Genomic DNA, 18,722 nt, shown 5'->3' with positions numbered 1-18,722 from the left:
ATATTATTGTTTGATCTAATCTTAACAGCTAACATTTCGATGGCAATAATAAATAGATATGCCGATAGTGGACAACCTTGCTTAACTCCTCTAGATAGTTTAAAACTTTCTAAGATGTAGCCATTATTTACTATTTTACACCTAGGGTTACTATACATAACTTTAACCCATTTTATAAGAGGTTCCCCAATATTCTAGGCATTTATATATAAACTCCAGTCGTACTTTATCAAAAGCCTTTTCAAAATCAGCTATGAAAACCAGGCCTGGTGTCCCCGATAATTCATAGTATTCTATTGTTTCCAGTACTTGTCTTATATTATCTCCAATGTATCGTCCATGTAAAAAACCTGTCTGATTAGGATGAATAATATCTGACAATACTTTTTTAATTCTATGCGCCAAGCATTTTGCTAGGATTTTTGCATCACAACACTGAAGTGTAAGAGGTCTCCAATTCTTTAAATGGACGGGATCTGTATATATACCACTTGGGTCCTGTTTCAGTAATAATGATATCAGACCTTCTTGTTGCGTGTCTGATAATCTACCATTTATATAGGAGTGGTTAAAACATGCTAATAATGGTCCTTTGAGAATATCAAAAACAGTTTTGTATACTTCCACTGGTATGCCATCCAGCCCTGGAGTTTTCCCAGCCTTAAAGGCCCCAATTGCATCAAGCAGTTCCTCAGTACCTCCTCATCAGTTCCTCCTTGGCCTTCACATGAGTCTTTCTGTACAGATGTTAATTTTACATTATTATTATGAAAAAAATCCATACAATTAGTTTCAGTTAGTGGAGACGAGGAGCCTGAAACAAAAACATATTTTTGTTTACTTCCTCTTTCAAAATATCATTTGGTGAATCATGCGTGACTCCATCATTTGTAACAAGTTTTAATGCATTTTTTTGGTAGCATTTCTATATTGAAGATTGAAAAAGAATTTGGTGCATTTTTCCCCATATTCCATCCAGTTCGCTTTATTTTTTATAATATATTACACTGGATCTTTCTTGAATAAGTTCCTCCATTTCTTTTTGTTTTTCCTCTAACTTATTCTGTGCCTCTATGGTACTGTTTTTATTGCTATCTAACTGTACTGCTAGTCCTTCAATTTCCTTTGTTAATATGGACTCTTTTGATCTAAATTGCTTTTGTTTTATAGATGAGTACTGAATTGCATAGCCTCTAAAGGCACACTTAAAAGTGTCCCATACAATACGGGGATCTGCTGTACCTATGTTATGTCTGAAAAAGTAAGTTATAAATTCTTCTGTACTATTTCTAAACAATTTATCATCTAGTAGGCTTTCATTAAATTTCCAATATCCTCGCCCACGTGGAAATTCTGTAAGAGTAATATATATGCCAATTATGTGATTATCCGACCGCATTCTGTCCCCTATCAACACTTTTTTAACTTTTGGTGCCAGAAAGAATGGCATAATAAAGTAGTCTAGACGACTAGCTTGATTAAGCCTCCACCATGTATATCTCACTAGGTCAGGGTATTTAAATCTCCATATATCCACTAATTCCAATATATCCATGACATTCATGATTTCCTTAAGTGCCTGAGGGGGATAGTTTGTAGTGTGATTTCCTTTCCGGTCCATAGAGGTATGGACCGTATTAAAATCTCCCAACATAATAATAGAGTCTAGTGTTGCTTGTAGAGTTGATCAATTCTTATATATATTTTCAAAGAAGCTAGGATCATCATTATTTGGACCGTATAGGTTAATAAGCCATATCTGTTTATTGTCCAATAACATATTTAAAATAATCCATCTACCTTGACTTGAGGATCTGTTTGGACAATTTGCACATTTGGATCAAAATTATTGTTAATTAAAACCATCACCCCTTTTGAATTTCTTTGCCCATGGGAGAAATATATTTCGCCCCCCCAGTTCTTTTTCCACAAAACTTAATCTAAAATTGTTGAATGGGTTTCCTGTAAACAATAGATATTATATTCCTTTTCTTTTTTTGCCAGGCAAATACTGATCGTCTTTTCTTATTATCTGCTAGGCTTTTACAATTGTAACTGGCTATACTTATTTCACCACTTACCATAATGAGACACAACTTTCAATTCTTTTTATCAAAATATGTGTTTGTAAACATACCATTAAAAAGTAACATGATGATTGAGTGTCTATATAGCTGTACCATGATATTTACATTACTACTAAGTAAACCTCCAATTGGTCCCTACTATTCCATCTGCTAAAAGCCCTCCTCATCCCGAGTTGGGTTGTCATCCCAATGCCCGGCAGACCACCCTTGACCCCCTGTATCCCATAGCCCTGAACCGACTGGGATCCATCCTTTGAAAAGAGCACACAGTGCCATTTACCGAATTGAAGTAGATCAACTGCCAAATGCATTTCCATCGCCCTCACCTCGATTTGTATTATCTATAGCTGTGGATCATCTTCTATTGTCCCTAACATCTTTTATTCCTTCGCAACAGTTGTGGGATACACACATACACCCACACACACTCAACCCTTTCCCCCCACACAACCATAAGCTCACATTCTCAACAATTGCACCATCCCAGAGCCCAACTCAAGAAAGGTCTTGATTTACAAATGCACTTACAGTTGCAGCTGCATGAGAAGACCTGCAAGACCGCGCAAAAAATGGGCAGAAATTGAGAGATTTTATTAACCATTGTCACATCCTAGATGATGGAGGTCAAATGTACACCTTTTCTCTGAAACATCCACAATACGGTCACCCGTATTGACCATATTCCCAAGCATCTCCATGCAGTCAGACTTTGATTTTGTGCCACCAGGGTCACAATAATATACCCCCTCTCTGAATGTCCGAGTGTGACCCCCTCCCCATGGGTTACTGCAGCTAGTGTTGCCAGCACTGCCACTGCCTGGGTGGGGGCACCCCACCGGAATCCCCACCGGCTAGGTACAACGTTGTCAAGGTTCTCATTAGCAGCTTTGAGAATTTCCTTGTGTAGAATGCTCTCCCTTTAGGGGGCTTTGGCTTTGCATGACCAACCCTGCCAAGCAGGCTCATAATCTTGAGGGGGCAGTGCTGCTCTTGGTCTCTGACCTCATTTTGGCTGCATACAGACCGCTTACAGCAGGCACATAAAACAGTTAGGGACTTCTCCTTAGTATCTGGGTCATTCAGGTGGGTCTCTAAGGTCATGTACCGTATCATTAAAAAAGGATCATAAATAAATAATTAGATATAATTAATTTTAAAAAAATTGTTCCCCATGATAGGACAATAAATAAATTAAATGTATAATTTATTTTAAAACTGTTCCACCATGATAGGACAATAAATAAATAAGACGTATAATTCATTATAAAAGTATATCCATCATCTGAACAACATTGAAAGCCCTCTCATACCCCGGCTCACAGCAATACATTGGTTCTGTGATATGCAACCATTTCATTACTCACTCACTCAACTTTCCAAACATAACAAATAAAATAAAAAACAAACACACATCACACCATCCACACATACTGTGCCTTCTGTTTACTTAGTTTTTATCTTCACTATGTTGAATTAGTGCTTGTGTGTTCAATTAGTTATATGTGAAGATATATAGAAAAGCTATATTTTTTATTGTATTGTTACAATCCATAACCTGGCTAGAATTGTGTTTATTTTCCTCATCTATGAGAACTTTGTAATTTTTTTAATAACCATGGAGTAGTCTTTGTGTCTCTGAACAACTGGTTATCAATATATAGTTTATCAACGACGAGAGCTACTCGTTTCGCTTTTAATCGATTTTCTTTGAAAATTGGATACAGAACTTTACGCCGTTCTGCAATTTCCTTCGGAAACTGACAATTTTGGTCCCAGCAAGTCTTTTACCCAAGCTTTTAACCATTATTTTATCTTTAAATGAAGCAAATTTGGCAGCGATTGGGTGTTTATACCTTTGGCCTCTCTGTCCGAAGCGGTGTACACGTTCAAGTTGGATTTTGTCGCTAGCTTCGCGTGGGATCTGAAGCGCTGTAAGGAGGAACTCTCTAACTACAGATTCAGGAACATCCCCTTCTTTCTCTTGGATACCTGTAAGTACCAGATTCTCTCTCATGGATCTAGTCTGTATGTCAAGTAAGGCTTCCCTCAGAACGGTGTTCTCCTTTTTAATTTAATTCACTTCGGTTTCAATCTTATTGACTGTCCCTTTTAGCTTGTGTGTTTCCTTCTCCAATGTCGCAGCTTTTTCATCACTCTTCTCGAGGCTTGCCTTCAACTCTTTTATATCCTTACTAACTAATTCAAGTATACCCAGTTTGTCATTTAGTGATTTTAACAGATCGGTTTCGACCTTTACCATTCCCGGTGGTGAAAATATTAAATCGTCTGTGTCTGTAGAAGAGTCACGTTTTCGTTTTGAAATCGGTTCCCCTGTCTTACTTTCCATCATGTTTGGGTGTTGCTTGTTTTCGTAATATTTGTCGATAAATGTCTCTAGTCTTAAGATTTGTTTTGTGTTATTATCCAGATTGAAGGTTATCACCCACCAGATTATGTAGTGCTAATATTTTAGTCTAACTTGCCGATATTGAATATTACGTTTTATCTTGAGGTGCTCTACATAACTTTGTTCAGTCCGCCATTACCTTTACGTCCGCCATTACCTTCCCCCAGAAAAGGGGGAAGGTATGTGATGAGGAGTGATGAGGAGTGGTCGTTTGACCGCAGACCCATTACGGATGCAGGCAATGAGGCAGTGATCGCTGAGATCTTGGTTGAAGACAGCAGAGGTGTATTTGGGGGGCAAGCTGGTTAGGATGATATCTATGAGGGTGCCCGTGTTTACGGATTTGGGGTTGTACCTGGTAGTTTCATTGATAATTTGTGTGAGATTGAGGACATCATGCTTAGATTGTAGATTGGCCGGGGTATAAGCATGTCCCAGTTTAGGTCACCTAGCAGCACGAGCTCTGAAGATAGATAGGGGGCAATCAATTCACATATGGTGTTTCCGGGCACAGCTGGGGGCAGAGGGTGGTCTATAGCAACCGGCAACGGTGAGAGACTTGTTTCTGGAAAGGTCTATTTTTAGAAGTAGAAGCTTGAATTGTTTGGGTACAGACCTGGATTGTATGACAGAATTCTGCAGGCTATCTATGCAGTAGATTGCCACTCTGCCCCCTTTGGCAGTTCTATCTTGTTGGAAAATGTTATAGTTAGGGATGGAAATTTGTGGGTTTTTGGTGGTCCTCCTAAGCCAGGATACAGACATGGCTAGGACATCTGGGTTGGCAGAGTGTGCTAAAGCAGTGAATAAAACAAACTTGGGGAGGAGGGTTCTTCAGTCACTCAAACCATTCTGCTCTTACTTGAGATTCAGGATAACGGGGATGGAATTATACTCAGTCACACTGGTAAAGAGCATCTGCTAAGTGAGCAGAAATGGAGTGGTTTTAAAGTGACTTCTAAGCTATAATGACCCTGTTAAGACTTAAATGCCGTCTCACAGAGTTGAAATTATGCAGTCATTTTCTTTCCATATTGAGTGGCTCCAATTGGCTTTCATATTGAAATACAGGAATATAAAACTTCAAGCTCTATAATATCAAGCTTTCTTGAAAATGTAAATTGTCACAGTCATTTTGCGCATCATGAGTGTCAACTAAATGCTGAGCAATGAAATAGCGTGTGTCCAACATTGTCTCACCCATGTCTCACCTTGGGTTGATCTTGTCTTGTTGTTGTTATCTGTCATATATTATTGTATTCTATCCTTGAGTCTCTCCACCCATTCACTCCTACTGTACATCATCCTGGTACTCTGCTCTCTCATTCTCTCAGACTCTTCCCATGGCACCCGGTTAATCAAGATGACGGGCGGATAAAAAAGTGGATCCTAATTGGATTTGGGTGATGATGATAAAACGTTTACATGTAGATGTCTGTAGATGTCTGTAGATGTCCTTATGATAATCACTGCTGATTCTCTGCAGTATCTTCTAAAAGCTAGGAGCAGCAACAGTGATGCTGGGATGACTGAGGAAGAGACTCTGGTAAACAAACCACTGATGGATAAGCATTCACCCACTGAGTTGAGCAATCTGCATCTGGCTTGATGAATCCATCCACCCTGGTAAGCACAGCTGCATGCAGGCAGGAAATATACTGTATAGATAGTTTGGCCATGGTTGTGTGTGCTCCCTACACATTATTCCTGATATAGAGCAATACTTTTGACCGGTCTCATATAGTGCACTAGTTTTGACCGGAGCCCCACATAATCCAGAAGACAGCTATTTATCCGGTCTAGTTCTTATATCTAAAAAACTGCCCAGGCCTTTGACTGTCTACCATTGTACCTGTATTAGACATACTGTCAAGCTTCAGCTTATCTTTTTGAAAAAGATCGTAAATTATCCCACAAATGACCTTTCTCAAATGTGAACCACTAGTCTATTCTACTACATGGACATACATTGCCCTCTCTAGTTATTGGGAAAGTGAAGCATTTTTTTGTGAAATCAAACAATGACTATGAATGCACACTGTCAAATTTAATGTGAGTGTATGACTACATCATGCTTGTGACTCCATTTGTTGGATGCATTTGCTGTTTGTTTTGGTTGTGTTTCAGATTATTTTGTGCCCAATAGAAATTATTGGTAAATAATGTATGGTGTAAATTTGGAGTCGCTTTTATTGTAAATAAGAATAAAATATGTTTCTAAACACTTCTACATTAATGTGGATGCTACCATGATTACTGATAATCCAGAAATAATTGTAAATAATGATGAGAGAGAAAGTTAGATGCTCAAACAGGTTAGTTTTTTGTGGGGGTATGATATTGTGCATCTGTAACTTTCTCACTCATCATTATTCGTGATTCATTCAGGATTATTCATAATCATGGTAGCATTCACATTAATGTAGAAGTTACTCTGTTCTATTCTAACTTACAATAAAAGTGTCTCCAAAATAACACAATTCACTATTTACCTTTCATTCCTATTTGGCACAAAATAATCTGAAACACAAACAAAACAGCAAATGCATCCAACAAATTTGTAGAGTCACAAGCTTGATGTAATCATTGCGTGCTAGGAATATGGGACCAAACACTTAACTTTTTCCTACTTTAATACACATATAAGTGAATTTGTCCCAATACTTTTCGTTCCCTAAAATGGGGGGACTATGTACAAAAAGTGCTGTAATTTCTAAACGGTTCACCCGACATGGATGAAAATACCCTCAAATTAGGCCGGCAGTCTGCATTTTAACCTCATAGTCATTGTTTGATTTCAATTCAATTTTTCGGAGTATAGAGCCAAAAGAAAAAATTATGTTTCACTGTCCCAATAATTACATGCTCAGGCCTGTATCAGAGACTGTATTTTTGCACTGAAACTGAGAAGGTGTTAGAAAGAGAGAGGGAACAGAAATAAACAAGTATGAGGTGTGAGTGAGAGAGGGACAGACAGTGTGAAGGCAGGGTGTGAGGAGCTGGAGGAATGGCAGAGGTAACAAACAGTCAAGACACGGAATGACTCATTCTGGGAAGAGTGAGAGAGGGAGGAGGAGGAGATGGATAGAGAGACAGGGAGATGAGAGCAAAATAAACTTTGAAAGGGTGGTGGTTTGCCAGTGTGGGGAGTGAAAGTAAAGAATGGGGGAACTATGAGTAGGGAAGCTTTAAGGGGGGAGTTATAAGTGGGAAGCTGTATGTGCCATCAGTGCTGGATAATAAGGACTTTCCCAAGGCTAGTTGGGAAATAGGAGATTTTGCTCTTCAAGGCTGTATTCTCAATACAAACATATATATCACACATGTGATGTCAGAAGGGCCAAATGTTTTTCCCCTCTTTACTATAAGGTGACATACCACATAATAATGTCTGCTTTCTGTTTGATATGTCTCTGCTAGAGAGAGGCCCATGAGGGTTTGTCTATGGGGAACGGAATGAATCTGTTTCTATTTTGTGACACCCCTCAGAGTGCTGGATGCCTGGGGAAAGAGTTTGACTGACTGAGTGAATGTGTGTGTCCCAGGGCTCTGCAATTTCTTCAGTCCTTTTTCGAGCCTTGCCTGTGGGTGACATTGTCACACCCACAACCTTTCAACAGCAGGAACCTCTTGCGAAGTCCACTCTCTAACAATGTTTCTAATGAGCCTGGTGCTGGGCTGCTCTCTACCTAAACAGGGTTCTGGTTGGCTGATAGCATAGCAGGCAAACAGATGGTGGAGATATGCATGCAGACGCACTCCGCTCATCTCATCTGGCCCACTGAGGAGGAGAGGAAAAGATGAACAGTTCATCCCTGAGAAATACTGGAGAATGATTTATATTTATTCACATTACGCTTCAATTAAGGCCTCGCTGTATTCAGAGCACTGTTGCAAAGAAGTTAAGAGCATCGAAAAGAGAGTGCATCTCTGAGTAGAAGTAACAAACCATTCTCTCATCCTTCCTGTCTCTGTTGTAATGGTTATCCGTAGGGCCAGAATATTTTCCGGACCACAGGACACCTCCATGCAGGGCCTGACTGGTGATGTCACATGGTCAGAAAACACTCAGGGCCCTAGTTATTTGATGATATGTGTTTTGGTTCATAGATCACAGCCAATTAGAGCGATGCATTTTCTCTGTGCCCGCCTCAGTACCCAAGCAACGACATTGAAGCAAACAGGCTCTGATTGTAACCATGATGTATGGGTTCTCATAAAGATATAAAACACCCTTCTGATTAAACGAGCGCCCAGTCATGTTAATTGTTCTTCTGGTGAAACTTCAGCCTCAGCATGTATCTGTGCACTAGCTGCCACTGGCAGCACTATTTAATGAGACCTTCTCAATTAAATGATCAGCATGGAAACAAAGAGAGAGGCCAGCTTCATCTGCCATCGGCTGACATTTATGTAATATGCTGACTGGTGGTGGTCTTTAAAGTGCCCTGGCAGGCAGTTTATGGCCCAATGAAACATTCTGGTGGATGGGTTTGATGCACCTCTTTATACCATCTATCCCCTCCACAATCCTAAATCCAGCCTGATTATTATTGTACTGCAGTGGCAGTTTGTAGCCCCATGAAAATGTTGGAGTAGATTGGAGCATATTCCTACAACCCACCACACACACACACACACACACACACACACACACACACACACACACACACACACACACACACACACACACACACACACACACACACACACACACACACACACACACACACACACACACCATCTTTCCAAAAGTCTAATGCTTGGTCCACCCGTTTCTCCAAGGGTGCTGAGGTAGGCCTCTCCTCTGAGGATTAGGGAAGATCAAAGCCGGCCTTATTTCACGCTCACATTTCCTTCCTCTGCGACAGGCGGCTGGGAGGAAGGGGGAGGGAGGGAGACAAACACCACCGGCCAACACTCACACTAACTCCCCTGCATTAGGGATCTAAAACATAGATTTTTTTCTTCCTAAATGAATATTATAAATGTACCATGCATATCCAATGTTCTAGTTGTTTAGTCTCTGAGAGAGATTATAAATGAGCATTCCTACAGTTGGACCTATTGTTTGAACGCTTCAGGACCTGTCCTTCCTCTTCAGTCAGTGTGGACTCTAGGGGAATGTTGCAGACAACCGCAGCATCTAAGCCATTGGTTCAGAAATTAAAATATTCGGACCCGTTTAAATTCTTCCAGACATTTTTCCTTGGTCCTCAGTCACTGTAAAAGCAGGCATGCATGGGGAGTTCTGCAGCCAGCTACAGCACCTAAACTATTGACTCTCAACAAAGAAAGATTAAACATATTTTGAACTCCACCCTTTCCCACTATTCAGATCTATTCCCAGCTAGCACATTTGGTTCCTTGGAAGTTGGTTTCCCATTGGTTCTGGGAATGAAGCCACAAGTTACCTGAATGTTCTGAGAACGGAAATGAAAATTTCACCTGTTCTGGGAACCTTACATTTTAGTTTGCTTGGAGGTTAGAAGAATGTTTTATTATATTTCCCTGAAAGTTTTCCTGGGACGTTTTTATTAACGTTGTGAGACCGGAAATTCTAGGATATTTGATGGTAAATAAATATTGGTCTGAGAACATGTTTCAATAAGACTTTTAATAACACTGCTAGCTCAGTTCCTTAGGCATTAATCATGCAAACACATTTCTTTTTTATTGTGGCACAGCATCAGTGAGATTGAGATTCAAACCTATGATCATCTGCTCTCTATCCTTGGAATTAGTCCACTGCGCCACAAGGATGGAGCTAGCATGCCATGTGTTTTTAATTCATACAAAGCTGTTCATTTTTGTCTATTCAAACAGACCCCATTTCGAAGGAAACAAGCACTCATTAAGATCGGGTTTGGCCAATTAGGGCATAGCCAACACACCTGAACAAACTTAACAAGATAGAAGATAGCGAGTTTTGTTGACGCTGAGAATGGAATGTACATGTTTTTAAATAACATTCCTAGAACGTTCTTTGAACATGAATGTTTTCTTGTGTTTCTCATTTTTCTGAATGTTCTGAGAACATGACTTTAAATAGAACAATGTGGAAACCTGCAGAAAACGTTATGCTGAATAATTAAATTCCCACAGAAGAACATTGTTTCTTAACGTTCTCTAAACATTCAGAGAACTTGACTTTAAATAGAACCACGAGGAAACCTGTAGAAAACGTTATGCTGAAGTGCTGAAATTACCACCTAAGAAACATATGGTTCTCAGAACGTTATGTGCTAACTGTGTATCCTGCACCATTTCCAGAACCATAGGACAAACACGCTAACACCAAGCTCTTTGAAACATACAATTCTCAGAACTGTATGTGCTAGCTGAGTTGATTATGTCCGTTAATGCTTGTTCTTGTGGTTGAGTGAGTCACTCTTCAGGCCTACAGACTCTGAGAATAGTTTGGCTGCCTGAAAAACATTGGATTTTTCACAAAGAAAGGTTATGAAAGTGCATTTTAACTATTCACACATCATTGTCTAGATCCTGCTAACAACATGGCTCTGTTGCTCTCTCTCTCTGTCACTGTGTCTCTCTGTCACTGTGTCTCTCTGTCACTGTGTCTCACTGTCCCTGTGTCTCTCTGTCCCCGTGTCTCTATCTCACTGTGTCTCTCTCTCACTGTGTCTCTGCTTCTCTCTGTGTGAGTGAATGGAGTTTGGCATCACCTCTTCTTTATGTGTGTGTCTCTGTGTGTATTTATGGCTCTGTGTGTCACGGCCCACATTCCTCACTGTTGACTCTAATGAAAAAAGGCAGGGTGAGGGAACAAAGACATTAAGTAAGGTGCGTGTATGTGTGCATGTGTGTGTGTGTACCAGGGACATAGAGAGTAGGGGTTTGGTGGAGTCCGTGTATTGTACTCTAATCCAACCAGAACCGTTTCCCAGAATGCTTTGTGGAGTTGGGGCCCAGGAGCTGTGGATACGAGCTGGTAATTCCTCTCTGGGGGATCAAAGGCCTTCCCCCTCCCTCTCCTTTCCTCTCCCCCCGTCCCTCCCTCTACTCTCCTGTCCTCCCTACCCTTCCTCACAAAAAGGCACTTAATGCAGCCCCTTCTTCTAATCACTTTCCTGTCTCCCTCCCTGTCCTCTCCACCTATCTCTTCCCCCTCTCTCCTCTCTGTGTTCTAGTCAGGGTTGAGGTAAGTCAGGCGTGAACACTAAGCCTTTAGCGACAGCCCTCATTATCCCAGAGCCCAGGACAGTTCTGGTGCCACCACCTGACCGTTACCCCCTGCCCGCTTCAAACCTCACCCCCTATCCGCTTGACCGTTAAACCATGTCCACTTCAGCTCTTACCCCCTGTCCGCTTGACCGTTACCCCATGTCCACTTCAGCTCTTACCCCCTGTCCGCTTGACCGTTACCCAATGTCCGCTTCAGCTCTTACCTCCTGCCCGCTTAACTGCGATCCCCTTCCCACTTTCACTGTTATCTCCAGCCAGCTTTCACCATCCACCGCTTTAACCTTTGACTTCTTACTTCCTACTCACGTTGTCCTCCCTATCCAAACCTCTACTCTCATGGACACTCTTACTGACAGTGGCTGCTTTGCATGATGTATTGTTGTCTCTACCTTCTTGCCCTTTGTGCTGTTGTCTGTGCCAATAATGTTTGTACCATGTTTTGTGCTGCTACCATGTTGTGTTGCTACCATGTTGTTGTCATGTTGTGTTGCTACCATGCTGTGTTGTCATGTGTTGCTGCCTTGCTATGTTGTTGTCTTAGGTCTCTCTTCATGTAGTGTTGTGTTGTCTCTCTTGTCGTGATATGTGTTTTGTCCTATATTTATATGTTATTTAAAAAATATATATTTTTATCCCAGCCTCTGTCCCCGCAGGAGGTCTTTTGCCTTTTGGCCAATGGCCGCCATTGTAAATAAGAATTTGTTCATAACTGACTTGCCGGGTTTAATAAAGGTTAAATAAAATAAAATAAAATTCCACTTTCCTAGATGTCACAAACTCAGTTCTCTTAATCCTAATAAATTGTGCAACTCAAACACCTTACTCCTCTCCAGTTCAGTCACTCTCTCACTGTTATCTTGCACTTTCCATTCATTTTCAACCTTTTTAATATCAGCTGTTTTAATCGGCCCAAAGTTATACTCAATGTTACTCTTTCACAGGGCTGAAGTGTTTTATCTAAGGATATACAAATATAGCCCAGAGCAGGCTTCTGAAATATGCAGGAATGGGGGAATTGAGAGAAGGCAGGGAATGTCCCACTTTGGTCCATAAAAAAACACCTGCAGCAGGCAGTTGGTGGGCCACTAAGGCAGGCCGTGGGGCTGAGGGCTGAGACGGGACCAGCCAAGGCAAGCTGCCGGCAGTAAAACAGGCCTTGCCTGCTGGGAAAACTGGTGACGGGGCCTGGCCTTTCTCCACTACCCCCACACACCCCTCCGCCTGTCATTTTTCGCACATGTGCTGTCTCTCTTTCCCTCACTCTCTCTCTCTAGCAGAATTTCTATCTTTATCTCTCTTTCTCCCTCTATATTTCTCCCTCTGCCTTTCTCATCCTTGATGAGAGAAAGTGGTAGTCAATTCCCTGGAAGGTGGCTATTGGTGGAGGGGAGGGATGGATGGAGATAGGAATAGAGGAATGGATGAAGGGGGGGAGGGTGAAGGCTGGACACACGGCACAAAGATGAAATAACTATAAAAAGATTAGATGAATTACCTGGAAAGTGGATGCTGGAAGAAGCGACAGAGAGAGGGAGCATGGGGACAAAAGGAGGGAGGGAGGCTGGACAGCACACACTGGAAATACCTATAAACTGAAGGATGTGTCAAGGACAGGTGTGTCTTAGGTGGGGAGGAGTGACATAACTTTGAAGAATGACGCACACACACTATCCTTTCCATTTCCTCCTCATTTACAGTGTTTTTTTATCGCTTTGGTACTATTTTCACAAGTATGTGGTAAAATTGCACAACTCAAAACAGATCATCAACCAGGCTGTTTTTTCAAAACTTTCAAAACATTTTCAGTTGACTAAGTACAACACACAAAATCACACATTAACTTTTTCACCAAACCCAATTAGTGTTTTATCTAGAAATACCTTTAATATAAAGTAATTGCCTTTTACAATGCAAAGCTCACAATACTTTTCATATCATTCCCTTCTCATTTAAACTTTTTTTTTTGACCATCACTTAATCCAACTGCACTTAATGCTTAATCACTTAACCGTTTGGTTAACCTATAGATTTTAAACTGGTTTGTCTACTATATATGGATTTTGAGAATAACAGAAATAAAATGTGAGTTTGTAAAGTATAAACATCTAAATGACCTGTATGATACATAATAACCATCCATAATGACTACTTGTTATTGCTAATTGATGTCACATAGTGGTAACCACAATTGGTCACCATGTAAAAGCAGTGGTGGAAAAAGTACCCAATTGTCATACTTGAGTAAAAGTAAAGAAACCTTAATAGAATGTTACTCAAGTAAAAGTGAAAGTCACCCAGTAAAATACTACTTGAGTAAAAGTCTAAAAGTATTTGTTTTTAAATATACTTAAGTATCAAAAGTAAATGTAATTGCTAAAATATACTTAAGTATAAAAAATAAAAGTATAAATTATTTCAATTTCCTTATACTAAGCAAACCAGATGGCACAATTTGCTTGTTTTTAAAAAAAATGTATGGATAGCCAGGGGCACACTCCAACACTCAGATATAATTTACAAACAATACATTAAGGTTTAGTGAGTCTGCCAGAAAAGAGGCGGTAGGGATGATCTCTTGATAAGTGTGCGAATTGGACTATTTTCCTGTCCTGCTACGCATTCAAAATGTAACGAGTACTTTTGGGTGTGAGGGGAAATGTATGGAGTAAAACGTACATTATTTTCTTTAGGAATGTAGAGAAGTAAAAGTTGTCAAAAATATAAATAGTAAAGTAAAGTACAGATACCCAAAAAAACGACTTAAGTAAAAATACTTTCAAGTACTACTTAAGTACTTTACACCACTATGCAAAAGGGGGAACTTGCAATTTCTTTCAACTTTGAGCAGGATAGACAGCAAGTGTGAGGAAGAAATCGTAGTGCTCGTGCACAAGGGGCCTGTCAGAGAGGTGGGCAGGGGCCCCATCAAAGAAGTTGGCATGGGCCCTGTCAAGGAGGTCAATGAGGTGGGCTTTGCCCCCTTCAAGTGGTGGACATCAAAGAGAGGGAGGCAGACGGCAGGAAACTGTTGTGTCTGATGAAGACCAGGCCGTCACCGTTGACCATGTGGTAAACAGAGGCCTTACAATTGCAGAGGCTGCCAGATTAGTTCACCCCGTTCTGAAAAGATCAATTGTCAATGCGATCGTGAGAACATTTTGCCAAGAAAACCGGTAAGTCTGCAGGATATGCACTATGCTTTACCATTACACCTCATTGTGTAAATGACATATTGTAATGCATGTAAATTCACAAAACATGTTACAGTATTCTTGCAGTATGATCTATTGACAGTATATTCTGTTCTACCCTCAGAATTGACAGAAGACCCCATGGTAGAGGCAGAGTACTGGCCCACCAGCAGGAATTGGCAGTGGTGGAAATGGTGAGGGCCAGGAATGACATATAGCTGTCTGAAATAAAGCAGGCCATTGAGGAGAACGATGACACCTTTGCCAATGTGGCATCCATCAGCCTACCAACAATCACTCACCTTTTGAAGAGGCACTAGGTATGTATGAAACACATTTACCTGGTGCCTTTTGAGAGAAACAACGCCTGAGTGAAACAACTGCGGGTCGAGTATGTTCAGGTACAGCAATATATACTGTATTACTGTTACTATTTGATGCACATCCTACTTCACAATATCAAATTGGAACTATACAGTAAAAATTACTTACCAAAACATGTTTTTAGAGGGTGATGGTGCTTCTTGCTGCTGTGAACCATCACAAGTATATCTTTGTTGATGAAGCAGGCCACATGGTGACCGTCCAAATTCCTGGGAAAAGGTGGGGGAACGATCTCCATGTGCTATCTCTGAAGATGATGTGGTAGGACGTAGGTCATTACTTGGATCATACAACGCTGCACACCTCATTATGTTTCTCAATGAATTTGAGTAGGCCTGTCAAGGTGAAGGGGTCACTTATGTCATTGTGTGGGACAATGTCAGGTTCCATCATGCAGAGATGGTTCAGGCATGGTTTCGGCCCCATCCCCGATTCATGACCCTATACCTGCCCCATACACTCCTTTCCTCAACCCTAATGAGGATTTTTTTCAGCATAGAGGTGGAGGTGTACGATGGCCATCCCTATGAGCGTGACACCCTCCTGGCCGTGTATGAGGCATGGGACAACATCAATGCAGACCAATGTCAAGCTTGGATTCGCCATGCCAAAAAGTTTTTCCTGAAGTGCTTGTACAATGAGGACCTTCACTGATGTGGATGAGAATGTATGGCGAAATATTTGTAGATAATTGGCCCTCTTTCTGGGACTCACCCACAAACAGGACCAAGCCTGGCCTGTTGAGGAGTGACGGACTCCATCCTACCTGGAGGGGTGCTCTCATCATATCTACAAACATAGTGTGACGGCCCTGAATTTTTCTGAACCGTCTCAGTCCTTCTCCTTCCAATAGGGCGCTTCCCCTTTAATTCCCAATTAAATAGCCAGCATCAGCTGCGCAAAAGTGGGGTTGTGATGGAGACATGAATGAGGATGTGTTCAACCCTCAGTTCCGAAGCTTCTCTATTCAATTTGTTTTGTTGCCTTTAAAAGTGTGTTTTGTAACCTAATAGTGAGTTTACCCAGGATCGGATCCACTCTTTGCATCTGTTGACTACACCTCTCCGTTGTTCTTCGTGGCCTTTCTCCGCTGGAGATCTGTTGGCGGATTGGATTGTCTGACTGACCACAACCTTTTTGTATACGGTATTTCATTTGTTTTGGTGTGATGTATACCGTGATGATTTATGTAGTTAGTTGTAAGTGAGGATGTATTAGTATTTGATACGCTTTATAGTTGTGTGGTAAAATAATTGTTATTTTGATTGTATGATTAATACTGGATTTACGCTACATTTGAATGAACGGACAAACATTGCGTGACTAAGGTCACTTGAGTTCCCTGAACTTCTTTACCGGGCTGGACACTTTTTAGGCCCGAGGTACAGGACATTTCTGGAGGAACCAGAGTTCATTATTTGTTATATTGTTATGTGTGTGTGATCATTTATGTTGGCAATACAACCCACGCAAAAGAATACAGTTGTTTTTGAAGTTCGTTCCAATGTTTTAAGGGTTTATGAAAAGTGTATTTCCATCCTGACTTTTACATAAGTCCTTTGTATTGGTGTAGACTTGACGGACCAGATGGGACTCATTCCCTCCCAAACCAAAAGGAGAAACCAATGTTTTCTCTGGTAGGCACAACCTACCTGGCACCCCTATAAATAATAACCTCAAGTCAAAACCGTTACAATAGACAGGGCTCTAACTCCCCTAGCTCCACAATGAAATATTGTATGCAGGCCAGGCACCCAGCTGTTAGCCAGCCTGCCAGCTTAGTGGAGCCACTAGCACAGTCAGTGTAGTCAGCTCAGCTATCCCCATTGAGACCTTGTCTGTGCCTCAACCTAGGTTGGGCAAAACTAAACATGGTGGTGTTCGCTTTAGCAATCTCACTAGAATAAAGACCTCCTCCATTCCTGCCATTATTGAAAGAGATCGTGATACCTCACATCTCCAAAATAGGGCTACTTAATGTTAGATCCCTCACTTCAAAAGCAGTTAGAGTCAATGAACTAATATCTGATCATAATCTTGATGTGATTGGCCTGACTGAAACATGGCTTAACCTTTCTAGGACACACGTTCCGCTAGCGGAACCCCCCCAACATTCCGCTGAAAAGGCAGCGCGCAAAATTCAAAAATATTTTAGAAATATGTAACTTTCACACATTAACATTAACAAGTCCAATACAGCAAATGAAAGATAAACATCTTGTTAATCTACCAATCGTGTCCGATTTTTAAAATGTTTTAAAGCGAAAACACAACATATATATATATATATATTAGATCACCACCAAATCCAAAAAACACACAGCCATTTTTCCCAGCCAAAGATAGTCACACAAAAGCAGAAATAGAGATAAAATGAATCACTAACCTTTGATAATCTTCATCAGATGACACTCATAGGACATCATGTTACACAATACATTTATGTGCATATTTATATCCACTAATCTCAGTTTACATTGGTGCCATGTTCAGAAATGCCTCCAAAATATCCGGAGTAATTAGAGAGGCACGTCAAATAACAGAAATACTCATCATAAACTTTGATGAAAGATACATGTTTTACATATAATTAAAGATACACTTGTTCTTAATGCAACCGCTGTGTCAGATTTTTTTTAAACTTTAGTTAAAAGTACACCATGCAATAATCTGAGACGGCGCTCAGATTTAACAAAATTTCTCCGCCATGTTGGAGTCAACAGAAATACGAAATTACATCATAAATATTCCCTTACCTTTGATTATCTTCATCAGAATGCAATGCCAGGAATCCTATTTCCACAATAAATCGTTTCTTTTGGGAATTGAATAGGCGATGACTTTCACATCGACCCTTCTCAGAATTCTCAATTCCTGTTTGGAAGTTTGCCTGCCATATGAGTTCTGTTATACTCAGACATATTTCAAACAGTTTTAGAAACTTCAGAGTGTTTTCTATCCAATAAGGACATTTCTAAGTGACCCCAAACTTTTGAACGGTTGTGTATATTTTGAATCAATTGTTGTGTGGTGAGAGATGTTTACAATCAAAATGAATGCACAATGACAGGTTTTGAATGAAAGACCGGCAGCGTTACAAGTGTGACCAGTTTGGAGATATGTACTAAAAGTTGTGAAAATGTACCACATACTTGTGAAAATAGTATCAAAGTGATTAAAATACATTTTTTATTGGTATTGCCTATTTGCTGTTTCTCTGCATCGGCAACTGGCAAGACGTTTGCTATACGAACTACCCATGTCAAAGGAGAGAGATAAAATGATTATTTAATTGAAGAATAAATTAATGCCTTTAGAGGAGCATGAAGGAGACTTTGAGGTGATGTGACACAACACATGGGTGTGCATATTTGCATAAGAACGTGTGTGTGTGTCTCTCTGTGTGTTTATCCTTGAGCGTGTTACACGAGACATGCATGGGTGTGT

Source organism: Salvelinus namaycush, chromosome 21 (assembly GCF_016432855.1).
Source record: "Salvelinus namaycush isolate Seneca chromosome 21, SaNama_1.0, whole genome shotgun sequence".
In the NCBI taxonomy this organism is placed as follows: Eukaryota; Metazoa; Chordata; class Actinopteri; order Salmoniformes; family Salmonidae; genus Salvelinus; species Salvelinus namaycush.
This window is presented reverse-complemented; position numbering follows the sequence as displayed.